Raw genomic sequence first — 12,620 nt, 5'->3', positions numbered from 1 at the left:
AGAAACAGCTGCTGCCTCTTGTCCGATACATTGTGTATGCCAGGCTGGTTCGAATCCAAGCCTCCAGATTTGCAAACGTGTTCAACTGTCTCGAGCAAGGTTATGAATAGGCATGTCTAGTTTTCATTTACGAAATCACACTGATGAATACTAAATATTGAGTATTATAATGAACCAATGCAACATTATCCATACTGATAAGTTTATTGGTCCTTTTTGGATGTTTGCACGCAAGAACTACAGGCTTATTAAGCATTTTGGACACTTGTCATAGAAATGCTGCCCTGTCAGGAACTCCTGAAAACTAAATGAATAAGAGTGAATTTCAAACTGTTCTTACTGCCATGTTAATTTTGCTTGCCTTTGAGCACCGATGCCGGTAAATGCCAACTTTTTCTTGGCGAAATAAATAAACGCAGACTCTTGACAAGAATAAACGGTGACGACTGGGAAAACCTATTCAGTAATTATCATTAGTCGGTCTGACAGACAGTGAAAAGGTGGTGGATGAAACCATCGGTGTGCAATCCAGAAAGAGTAAATCTTGACTCTCCAGTTACAGAACGATCCCACAAGCACCAAAGTGCAATGTCCGTCAGGGCCAGACAAAGGCAAATCAAACATGGTCGGTACTTTGCAAACATCCAACAACACAGGCTTAAAGTTTTCGTAGTGACAAGAAAGCACTCTCTAGTTTGAAGAAGTTAAGCTTCTGTGAAGCTCTCATGCTTTTAGCATCGGACCCATTAAAGGAAAACACAGAACTGTGAGCTCACCGATAGAGAACAAAAGAGGGTAAAATAGTCAGCTGGTCACAACACCAAGGCTTATATTTCCCTGGAACATTGAATGATTCGGTGGGAAGCAACTAGGTCAAGATCAAGACCCAAGAGACAGTAAAAAAACAATACTACTCTGGGTCTGGCATCAATGAAGATTGCATCAGTTGAGCAGATATCACTGCTATATCCTAGTGGCTGCAGAAATAGCGACTCAACAACAGTACAGTCTTATAATCTCGATCACCAGCCTGAACACTCCCTCGACTTCACCTTCTTTCCCGATAATGGCGAGGCTCTTTCTAATGGAGCACTACAGATTATAAAGAAACCAAGTAGGCTGAAAGAAATAGCTTGTTGTTCAGATTTCTTTTAAGACAGCTTAGGAATTTTCAGCTTGCAACCTTAAGCAGAGAGCAGGGTATAGGTACTATCAATAGTCACATGTTCCTGCAGTATTTGATGCCCCCAGCCATTTACCTGGCTCTCGATACTGCCTCTCGTGCCACTGGAAAAACTGCAAAGACTCTTGAAATACACAACGTAAACCTGAGGTTCAGTGTACTATTCATTAGTTCTCTAGCGGTTGAGTTGGTCCCAACAGAAAACTTCCACAGTGTTAAGACAAAGTTTTCAGACTAGAAACACCAAAGAACTGCACTCGCATACACCCAAGCTCTTTCTCGGGACGTTGCAAAGCAGTTGGCCATGCTGCCAAGAGGAAAAACCCTGCATAAGATTGCGCATGAGTAAGTCTACAGCTCATACACTGGTGCCACCCGGTAGCGGTGCATGAAAACTAAAGCAAAATACAGAAGGAACACCCACTTCGAAATGAGCAAACAACTGTGAGATGTTAGAAAATGGGTGTACGCCTTCCGCATTTGAGAAACTTTTACACCTTGGTAAATTGTAAAATTTACAACCACAAAAAAAAAAAAAAGAAGAAAAAAAAACTTGCTTTTTTGCAAAAAGTATAGCTATAAGATACATTTTCTGGTACTATAGCAGCAATTTGCAGAAGAATGTAAAGTATAGTCGAATGGACATAGTTCACATATGGTACCAGGACCTGAGCCATCGAATGCTTCCCGAGCAGCGGAAAAAAAAAAGCTTTGTCGAAGAACAGTGTTCGACACTATAAAAATTCTGGGACTGCACAATCGAACAGATGCAGGCAAATAGGCCAGTATTCTCCTTTCGAGGACTAGATTATGGGCTACTTGACAGAGAAAGCCACAGTGAAGAAAACAAACACGCTCATTACCTTACCAACGGTCGTAATCCGCAAATTCTTCGAAGCTCCCACATAAACGGTTTAAGCGTGTCATTTTCTTTCCCTCCTTCAGATCCAAAACGACTGACAACAGCCAGTGAGAAAATGCGACTAGCTCAATTCTTCGGTCTTGGCAGGCGTCATTAACTGCGGTTCTCTAAAAAAAAATGTTTTTGTCTGGCGCCATTAAGCCAGACAAATACCGGAACCATGCGTGCACGCTTTGCATGACCAACCAAATACTTTATAGTCCGATGTAGGTTAAGGATAGCGGGACGATCCCCTCGTGCAAAGTTCTCAACTCTCACCCTTAGAAAGGAAGCAACCAACAGTGACAAGCAGACAGCTTTGCGAGAGGGGCTCATCCGACCATGCTAGACCTGCAACAGACGACAACGCAGATCTTTCCGGCCAGGTCGCGTTGCACCAAGGTCGTGTACTTTGGCCCCAGCGCCAAGACGCCTGAAACGCGTTCTAAAATGGCACGTTTAACATCCAAGACCGCCCGCACGTCAAAAGCGGTCCCGAATCGGCAACAAATTATGCCGCAGGAGCCAACGCATCACGTCATCGAACGTCGCAATCCCGCTGGTTGGTCGTAAAAGTTCCACTCTACGATACGAGCGAACGAAAGCGCCGCTGTCGTCGCGGCGTCTTGACTCCCGACCACCAAAGCCTTTGCAAACCGTCTGCTACCCACAGAAAAATGGCATCCGCAGCGTCCACCTCCAATAGCTCAATCTCAATCCTCGTGGTAGCGCAGCTACCACGAGGATTGAGATGTCATCCGGCGAAATTCGAGAGACCACAAACGAGGACGCAGGAAACACACCCGGGGCCCCATGCCGGACGGCGGGACCAAATGGGCCGGGACAACGCCATCTGCTGCGATTAACCTGCGGCGAAGTGCTGACTAATCGCAGCAGACGGCGTTGTCCTGGTCCCGCTGTGTAGCGCGCGGCCCCAGTTGGAAACGCGTTCCAGGCGCCCCAACGGCGCTCCGCCGAAAGTCCGCGGATGCCCTCAGGCTATCCCCAAGAGCGTGTCGCCGTCCCCGTCGTCCGCATGAGACGCAGCCACATGGTTCCTCAGGCTTGACTTTTTGGCGAAGCCCTTGTCGCAGAGCTTGCACTGGAACGGCCGCTCCCCCATGTGGCTCATGACGTGCACCGCCAGCGTCTTCTTGCGCGCAAACGCCATGGAGCACAGGTGGCAGCGGAAAGGCCGCTCCCCGGTATGCGTCAGCATGTGCGAGTTGAGGTGCATGTTCTGGACGAAGGCGCGGCCGCACTCGGCGCACTCGTACCGCCGGTCACTGTTGTGCGTCCGCATGTGGCGGTTGAGGCCGCTCTTGTGGGTGAACCGCTTGGCGCAGCACTTGCACGTGTAGGGGCGCTCACCCGTGTGCGTGCGGCGGTGCACCGTCAGGTTGCGCCGGAAGGCCGTCGCGTACTGGCACAGGTCGCAGTGGAACTTGCGGTCCGCCTGGCGCAGGTAGGAACCTGCGAGCGGTGTCGGCGGCGGGGTTCTGTAGCCGCAAGCGGAAACGCTCGACGCGGCCTTATGATGCTCGTCTCTTGCGTCGCGATTCGTCTGCTGACATTCTTACGGGCTAATGCCACAACCTCTGGATGTTGCGGAGAAGCGACGAGAATTTTGCGACTTGCCACGCCCTGCGGTTCCTAGCCTGTCAGTGCCCAGACTCACACTCGGTCGTCCGACATTAAAGGGGCACTGACACATCAAAATCATATTTTTTTTATTATCCGAAACGATTGAAAACGATGCCGGGACATTACCCTCAAAATTTGAGATTTGGGGATTCAGTATTCGTGAAGTCAAAAAACAATTTCCAAATGCCGAATTCGAAGTTCCCGCGCGATCGGCGCCGGTGCCTTGACGTCAAAAATCGCGGAGACCTGAGAGTCGACTTCCTTTCACCACTCCCTGCTGTTGCCATGGCGACCCAAAGCGAGGAGGAAAGGAGCGAGCGCCCGGCGTTGCGGCGGACCGGTTTTGAGCGGTGTCGCCTGTTTTCCGTTGGAGGATACAAATCCAGGAGACGGCACCACAACGAACTCCCGATTTTTGGTATTTCAAAAAGAAGGGCCGTAGTGCGTTCGCAATTGCGTTAAAAAACATGTTTTAGGATTGCCGTAATTAAATGTTATAGAGATGTCGCCTACAAAGCTTCTAAATTTCCTGATTTTTGACGTCACCGATCAAAAGAAGCGAGGAGGCGAGAGGCGGGAAAATCAAACGCCAAAAATAAAAAGGCGCGCGCGCGCGCGGGAAAATTTTTTTTCGCGATGCGGTTTTTTTTGCGTGTCTATGACTGCAACTTGCATCGTTTTAGACAATAAAAATAAATACGACCTTTGGGGTGTCAGTGCCCCTTTAAACTTACACGAGCGAAAATTGCTTCTAGACTACCAACGGTGGCATCGAGTCAGTAAAAGTGACTGGCGTTAATGTCGTAAACACATTTCAATAAACTGTAGAAGGGGTAAAACGCAGACTGATTGGCTTCAATACTTCGCCAAAATTTTGCAGCGAGACACCGCAGTAAAGAAAAAAAAAATCAGTCTGCAGGACAAGTTTTAGCCTCGCTGCAACATATTTAAACTCTCCTTCGACCTTTTCGTGCTACGTTGCAAATGCTAGGTTAGCTTCTGTGGTGGAGCAGCCCCGCACTGCTTTGAGAGCATGCGTCTTTGTCTCGCATCTCCTTTGCATGTGTTGTCATGCGAAGGAGGCGCCAAACAAAGCCACGCACTTTCATAAGTAGCTCCGACGGGTTTGGAAAGCTGCAGAAACTATGGTAGCCTTGGCGGTGCGGTGCACAAAAACGCTGACACCGAGTATAGGCTTAACATGATACTGTTGCTGGCCAGGAATTCATTCCCAGTTGTAATGCTTGACTCAAACAAGTGCAGGAACTGAGAGGCACTAATGACGGCTATGTGGTCACTTGATCAACCCCAAATTACCATAAACAGCATTATATATACTTTATTGCCAAATAATGTTTCTAAGGACCATTTCCAAAATTTCAATTTTTGTTTCACTGAAAGTCTCCTTCACGACAAATTCCAGCAGACACGGCGTAGGCAGATAGAAAACACAGTCGCAAACTAGGACCACCAAACAGACAAGTATTGCGACAGAAGCTTCCTCAGCATCCGAAGTTCCATAAAATAAGTAAACATTCTTATAACAGCACTCACAAACCCTCTGAACACTGGGGTAACTGTTGCTTTGATTTCCCCTGTTCCTACAGAAACACCGCATGAACCTGAAACCACAAAATGCACACAAAAGCCTAAGGAATTTGGCTGCTGCTGCAGTACCAAACACCAGAACTTGCACAAGGGTGTCGGGTTCCTCTTCGAGTCACACTGAAACAGCAAGAAAGGTTGAACTTAACGAGGGAGCAAAAATATAGCTGATGTACCAGCTCAAGAAAAAAAAAAAGCAAAGCAGGAGAGAACTGGGGATGTACAATAAATCCAACAACTACACTAGCAAGCAAATAAGTCTTCATATGTCGAAATATAGGAGGCATCACTATATCAATGGACAGTTTTTATAGATTATTAGAGTTACCAGGATGTTCCACATGGACCACTAGATAAATAGAAAATATGGCGAATTACGAGAACAATAAAGAACGTTCAGACTCCATACTTCGAAACATGACATGCAACAGTAGGCTGACTCACTGACTTCAATTCTTTGGCCAACCAGTTGGAAGATAGTTTAGGACTGCATAAGTGCTTTACAATTTACAGAATTTATGTCTGCTATAGCATAGCGAAAAAGATGACATTTTCACAGCCATAACCCTACGAAAGATGTGCACTCATTCGTCATCTGGGGATTCTTAAAATCTCTGAGATAACCGGGCTAGTTTGAACAAGCAACGAGACGTTGTTATAAAAAAAAAAAAGGTGTATCGGCCGTGCTTTAAAAGGCAAGCATCTGTATAATTATTTCTCACGAGACAAGGTGCCATTGTGCTGCAACCCAATTGCAATGCTAACTCTTTCCTGCAAAGTTGATGTGTCAAAAACATTCTTGGGAGTTGCAAAAGGCAACATTGAATCATGTTGCTAAATTAACCCTAGTAAGAGCACCTGCTCGACGAAAGGAGGACACAATGGATTGGACCCTGACTCTAGAGATCGGGCCAGGGGCCCGATTTTGGTCAATGCAAGATCTAACTTGATGCTCGCGGAATGAGCGAAGGTGGCGCTTGTAGATGGTTGGTCTGCTGACTCGAGCGAAGAACGAAGTTTGCCTGCTATGAAGCATCATTTGCAAAGAAAAATAAAACGAGAAAATGCTGTATGTCGTCTGTTAACGGATTCAAAAAAAAAGTTGATCATTTGCTGCCCACCAAGCGCCGAGGCGAAGCGAGATTGGATGCAGGCTGAAATTCTGATTGTCTCCTGTTTCACTTTAGAAGCCAATGACAACTGGCACTTCATTTACAAATCTGAAGTTGTTCTGCTGCCACACGCAAGTTGACATTGACCGGTACATGAGGGAGTGCCAACGACATTAGAGGTTGCGAGACCTTTCTAACTATTTGTATGTTGGCGAGGCGTTCTCACCACATTTTTGCCCGATTTCGAACTCGCGTATGGGTTGGAAATTTCTCATCGGTTGATTACGTGCAAGCAGCAAGCGGCACCACGTCCAATCGGCAGTCGAGAAAGCTCTCGCTCTCAGTGTGAGCACGATAGGACCCCTGGAACGCATCTTTGACTGCGCGTTCAGTGTCCCATACCGCCCGTGCATCAAAAGCAACAACGAGGTAGCAACAGATTATCGTAACAGACGGCATGCCATACTGGCAGATGTCGCGGTCCTGGCGGATGGTTGTAGGGGTTCCTGGAAAGTGTAGGAGCGACTGCTAGTGTTGCAGTCATTCTGGCACCCCAACTCCTCGCCACCAAAGTTTCCGTGGACTGTTTGGCTGCATAGCGGCCTGCAGCAAAAGAGAAACCAGCCCCATCGATGTCCCTCGCTGCAACACTGTTGGGATCTCGGGAGGCAACTGCACGACGTGCAGGAATCAAAGAACCGTATTTGAGGTGCGAGGTAAACACACACAATTAAAAGGGTGTTCCAGGGGTCCGATTTCGGTCAAGGCGAAAGCAAAAACGTTCTCAGCTGCCGATTGGACGCGGCGCCAAAGCTTGCGCATAATCAACGAACGAGGTGATTTTTGACCCATTCGCAAGTTCAAGATCGGGCAACGATTCGGCAAGAACGTCTCATCAAGACACAGGTAATGAGAAAGGTCTCGCATCCTTTGGTGGACTAGTTCTCAGTACTCTTTCAACCACCAATCGATGTCAGCTTGTGTATAGGAGCAGAACTTGAGACTCGTAAACAGAGTGCGAGTCGTCAATCGCTTCAGCCGTGAAATAGCAGACAACCACAATTTTAGCCCGCGTCCGATCTCACTTTGCTGTGGCACTTGGTTCATGGCATACAATCAACTTTTTTGTAAAAATTTGTTAAAAGAAAAGTACGGCATTTTCTTGTTTTATATTTGTCTGCGAATAACGCTCGGTAGCAGACAAACCGCATTCTTCACTCGTGCCAGCTGAACAACTGTCTACGAATGCTACCTTTGCTCCTTCCGCGAGAGGCATATTAGATCTCACTGTAACCTGGTACAGAGGTAGAGGCAAGACCAACTTTTTATTGGCAAGGCACAGACAGACGGCATCAACAAATGGCATGCTGCTTTTGTTCGTCGACTTTGAGATCATCAACTTTAGAGGCCACCGCTGGTCCCCACAGTTCAAAATAGAACGCGCCTTGTAGCCCTTGGCAGACGTGTCTCTCCCGCCTAGAGGCAGGAAACCCGGAGAAAATGTCCTCTGTTGTGAAATGAAAGTCATGCCACTCACTCTTCAGGAATTATCAATTTTCTCGGAGAAAAAATTGATTAGTGGCAGCTGTAAAAATATCCAACGAGATCCAATTGAGAAGGGGAACAAGGGGCACAAAGGACAAACACAAATTGTCGCGTTAAGCCCCGGCACGGGCCAACGACACTAGACAGAGTCACGCTCAGATCCCAAAGACCAACCAAAAAGGCTCCCTTTTTTATTTGTCGTCCTTCAATATATAGGGTGGTTCAAGTCACCAGGCTCGATCTAAAATTGACCGTAAAAATCGACGCCTGCACGTAGCCATTTAAAATTTTCGTCAAAGGTGTGTTTCACAGGTCGGTGTTTTCTTGTAAAATTACAGAGCGTAGTTCTCTTTTGGTGAAAAATAGGGCCAAGAAACTTGCCAGGGTCCACGGCGGGCGGTGACCCAGATGACCAAGTCAAGTAACGGGCTGCATTTGCCGTTCGTATTGATAAATGGCATCGGGAGCAGCGTCTGAAGGTGCAGCTGACCAGCGAAAGATAGCAGACGACATGCAGACGAAATCCGTTAGCAGCAAAAGCGCCGCCGTTATGCAGGCGCGTTGTTTTACTTAAAGTTTTGCTTTTATTGTTCGCATTCATTTTTTAACCGAAGGTACATTTCAAAAAGAGTATATTCATTTTAATAAACCACCGTGGTCGCGAGCCGTCGCAATTAGGAGGTAGCGCCATGTATCAATACGAATGCCAAACACACCCCGCTACTGGACCCCTGTCGTCGGCGTTGCTGCCCGCCGTAGACCCTGGCAAGCTTCTTGGCCTTATTTCTAACAGAAACAGGACTACGCTTTGTAATTTTACAAGAAAAACCGACCTGTGAAATACACCTTTGACGAAAAGTCCAGATGGCTACGTGCAGGTGTTGGTTTCTTTGGCCCATTTAAATCGAGCCTGGTGACTTGAACCACCCTATATATACACCTGGGCGCCTGGCAACAGGCCGCAATCTTTGTCGACCATCACGTCATCGTTAGCCGATTTGATCAGGCCTTGGACTCCGACTCAGCGGCGAATCCACTGGCTAACACGAAACACCGTGAAACTCGAGGCGGCCAGATCCGCTCGGTAACGCGACTTAAATCTCCAAACGCAGCTAAATGACTGCATGGTGCGCGACCGAAAAAGTCTGCCTGATCCAGGTATCAAACCAGGGACCTCTCTATTTTTAGCGGAGCGCTCTACCGACTGAGCTAACCAGGAGTTAGACGTCAGTAGAGCAAGTGGGTTTTGACAGCTGCATGCCACCAGTCTAACACAAACAAGGGTAAATGGATTAATACCATGATATTTGTTTGGTCGTGCATTAGTCACATAGCTGTGATTAGAAAATTTGTATTAGCCCTTTATTCCCCTTCTCCAGGGATTATTTTGGTCATTCTTGTCCAGCTCGCTTGCACATTTGCATTAATTGCAATATCATCAGATCCAATCCACTTTTCCACTACACCTGACACCATAAGATGACTATCCGAATTCATTTTGATTGGGTGAATCTAAATAGGTTAGAAAGACGCGGGTTACTCTATTCCAACCTGCATGCATTCATGCACTTGTGGAGGAAAGATACTGAAAGGTCCCCTCCACCGAAATCATTCAGTCCCCATACCCCATTCACGAGGTTAGGAGACATAAACCGCAGCGATTTTCGCGTGCTGCAGGCAACCCCAAGTCACTTCTTTCTGTGAGCACCACGTACTGTAGCTACTCTAAACGTTCAAACTGATTTTAAAACAACCCCGAAAAGAAAACAAATTCAGTGAAAAATCATCTTAGACGAGACAAGCAGAGGACGAGGATGGTTTACCGTTATAATACGGGCATAACATCGTCACAGACCGGCAAGTTCATCACACCAACATAAGTCTTTAGTTTTCCTTGTAATTAAGGCAGATTTTTATGCTTTCATCGCGAGAAGTTTTAGGAAAACTTCGGGTCTAAAGCGTTGATTGCCTAGAAGACTCTGGTCAAATGGGGCGGGTATCGCAAGTTACCGACATCAAATCAATTTAATGGCGGCTTTTTGTCACATAAAATGGCAAACGTGCATGCCTGAATACACTCACGTTACCCGAGCTTTTCTGCTTCGCCGCAGTCAGCAGGAGGGGGTGAAGATAGTTATAATTTGCACGAGCACCCAGCAGTAGAGAAGAGAAACCCCAAACAGAGCAAAACACAACAATCCTAAACTGAACTTCGGATTGGATTGGACGGCGCATGGGATAGCTTATTGTCCTATTTGAAAAAAAGAATTGATTGCGAAGTTGAAAATAAAATTACGTGTGTATAAATAAGAAAATGACTTTATTTCATAAATTACTAGCAGCTTCATCAAATAAATTATTAGGATGTGTTGTACGCATGTCAAACAAAAGTACATTCCGCGCCGTCCCGTCAAGGGGCATTGTTTACTTAGTTTCAGACAGTCAGTCCCACTGGCATCAACAAAACCAGCTCATTTTGTTTGGTGCTCGTGCCGTCCTTCGAAAGCGATAATGAGCATTTCGAAAGTAACTGAAACAAATGCCAACTCTTTCTGTGGTTTAATTTACGGTTCCCTAACGCGCTGCTGTGTTGTGTAGATAGCTGAAGATTCCAGCAGGTAGGCAGCGTTACCCCTCGGCAGTGCTGGGGACGCAGATGGTGGAGCCAAGGGTTAAGCTGAGGACGCACTGTGGAAAAAAAAGCTTGGATGCGCAGGTAAGTGATGGCTTCGAAAGGGAAGTGTCCCCGGTTTTTTTCTGGCCCGGTTTACCTCGTTTTCTTTTGCACGTAACTCCGGTAAATTCCGCGATTCTAAAACCTTTTCAAAGAGACAAAGCAAAGGAGAGCCAGTAATGGCGCTTTTGTTTCGTTTTCTCGTCTCTCTGGGGGCTGTCCAAACAGGACACAGCAAATGCCGTGCACGGCAAAAAAGAATAAAAAAGTTTTTTTCAAAGCGTGAAAGTTTCGTCGCGCGCGTCCGTTTTCAACGAGGACATCCGACACGCAGGCAGCCGGGCGGCACTGCTTTAATCCTTGCAGTCACCTGGGGTGCTATGTTGCGCTTTTTGCACTCCCAGGAGACTTGGAAGAGGGAAGTGACGTCAACGACACAGCAAATGCAGATTGGATGTTGACAGAAGAAAACGAAATCAACACCCAATCTGCGTTTGCTGTGTCGTTGACGTCACTTCCCTCTCCCTAGTCTCCTGGGAGTGCAAAAAGCGCAACATAGCCCCCCTGTTCCCGTTGTTTTCGGGCGATTGGGGATCAACAACAGCGGAGGCTTTAATTAAAGGGATTGTTCGGTCTAAACCAGAAGTACTGAAGTTTTTGCGCTCGTTAGGTCTAGGGAGCCTTCATATAGACAAGCGTCATTTTTGTTTTGATATATAATGCCCCGGATATTGATTAGTCATGAGTGTGTGTACAAAACTGCACCCCGATTTCGCCAGTGCCAATGGCTGACATCCTGCCGTTACGCGTGACGTAGCATCAGGCATAAGATCGTCGGCTATGCAGGCACTTCGTGCGCGCGGGGGTTGGAATATGTTCTTCGATGAGTGTTTTGTATTTTGTTTTTATTTATACTATATTTTAGGTTGTTCTCAGTTCAGTAGACATTATTCAGATTCGCCCGCCATCTGTCGGACGTGACGCCAACCTCCTTTTGACGCCATCTTTGAGGCGACTGGCAAAGCGCTGTTGCCGTTTGCCGCATGAGAAAGCGACGCGCAGCGACCGTACGACTGCTCTGTTCCGCTACCAGTGATGTGATCACTGTGCCAATGGGCTAACCCTGCTACATCCTGCTACATTTTGCCAAAATATGGGTAATCTGCGCCAAGCCTGCTCTGAAACATCGATTTCGGTCGCCTTTCAAAACCGAAACTAAACTGAGTACCGTCATTGAGCATGTGTGTGTTATGTGGCGCAAGCGGTTGCCCGACACAATGTACCCTGCATCAATTGTCTCTCTGGTCTTGCATGGCTTTCCCGCTGTCTTGCGTTTCGCGCTCTCTTCTTCTCGTGGGTCTTGTCTTGCGTCTTTTCTAAAAATATTTTCAACGATAGACGCGGGTATGTGGGGACGCTCCGACGCTGGCGTGCTGGTTGCCAGCCATGCCGTCATGCTGTGAAACGAAACCACATTTTTGCGCGGCGAGAGTTGCACTCGCTCCTGAAAGCAACGGCCGTGAGAAAAATATATTTGGTCTCTGCTTTCCAGTCACCGTGGTCGCGCGACGATGGGTGTTGCAGCCCCACGTCGCTGCACACATGGCGCTTTCTAAAATGAAAATAGGTACTGCCGCATGCTCATCAACATTCCTGTTCTTGTTTAAATCATGCGTTACTACAAAATCCCTCTTTAACTCAGAGACTGCTGTGTTGAAGTATTGATTGCCTATGTTTCTCTCGGTGGGCTTTCTTTCGAGAGGGACCCCGGTACATGAAAAATCTGCCGTGAAAGAAAGTTGGTGAAGGGAAGTAAGCTAAAGCAAAGAAGGCAATGTCTGCACGCTGAACCTGCACAGCGTGCTTGTTTGTCTAGAGTTAAGTCGTTGCACAAAGCGGTCCAAGAACTTTTTGACCCTGGCTCGCGATGTCTTGCATCGATGCGCTCAGGTTCTT

This window comes from Ixodes scapularis, unplaced genomic scaffold, assembly GCF_016920785.2.
Source record: "Ixodes scapularis isolate PalLabHiFi unplaced genomic scaffold, ASM1692078v2 PGA_scaffold8__174_contigs__length_109621045, whole genome shotgun sequence".
Classification (NCBI taxonomy): domain Eukaryota; kingdom Metazoa; phylum Arthropoda; class Arachnida; order Ixodida; family Ixodidae; genus Ixodes; species Ixodes scapularis.
The sequence above is the reverse complement of the archived record's forward strand: the minus strand, read 5'-3'. Positions refer to the sequence as shown.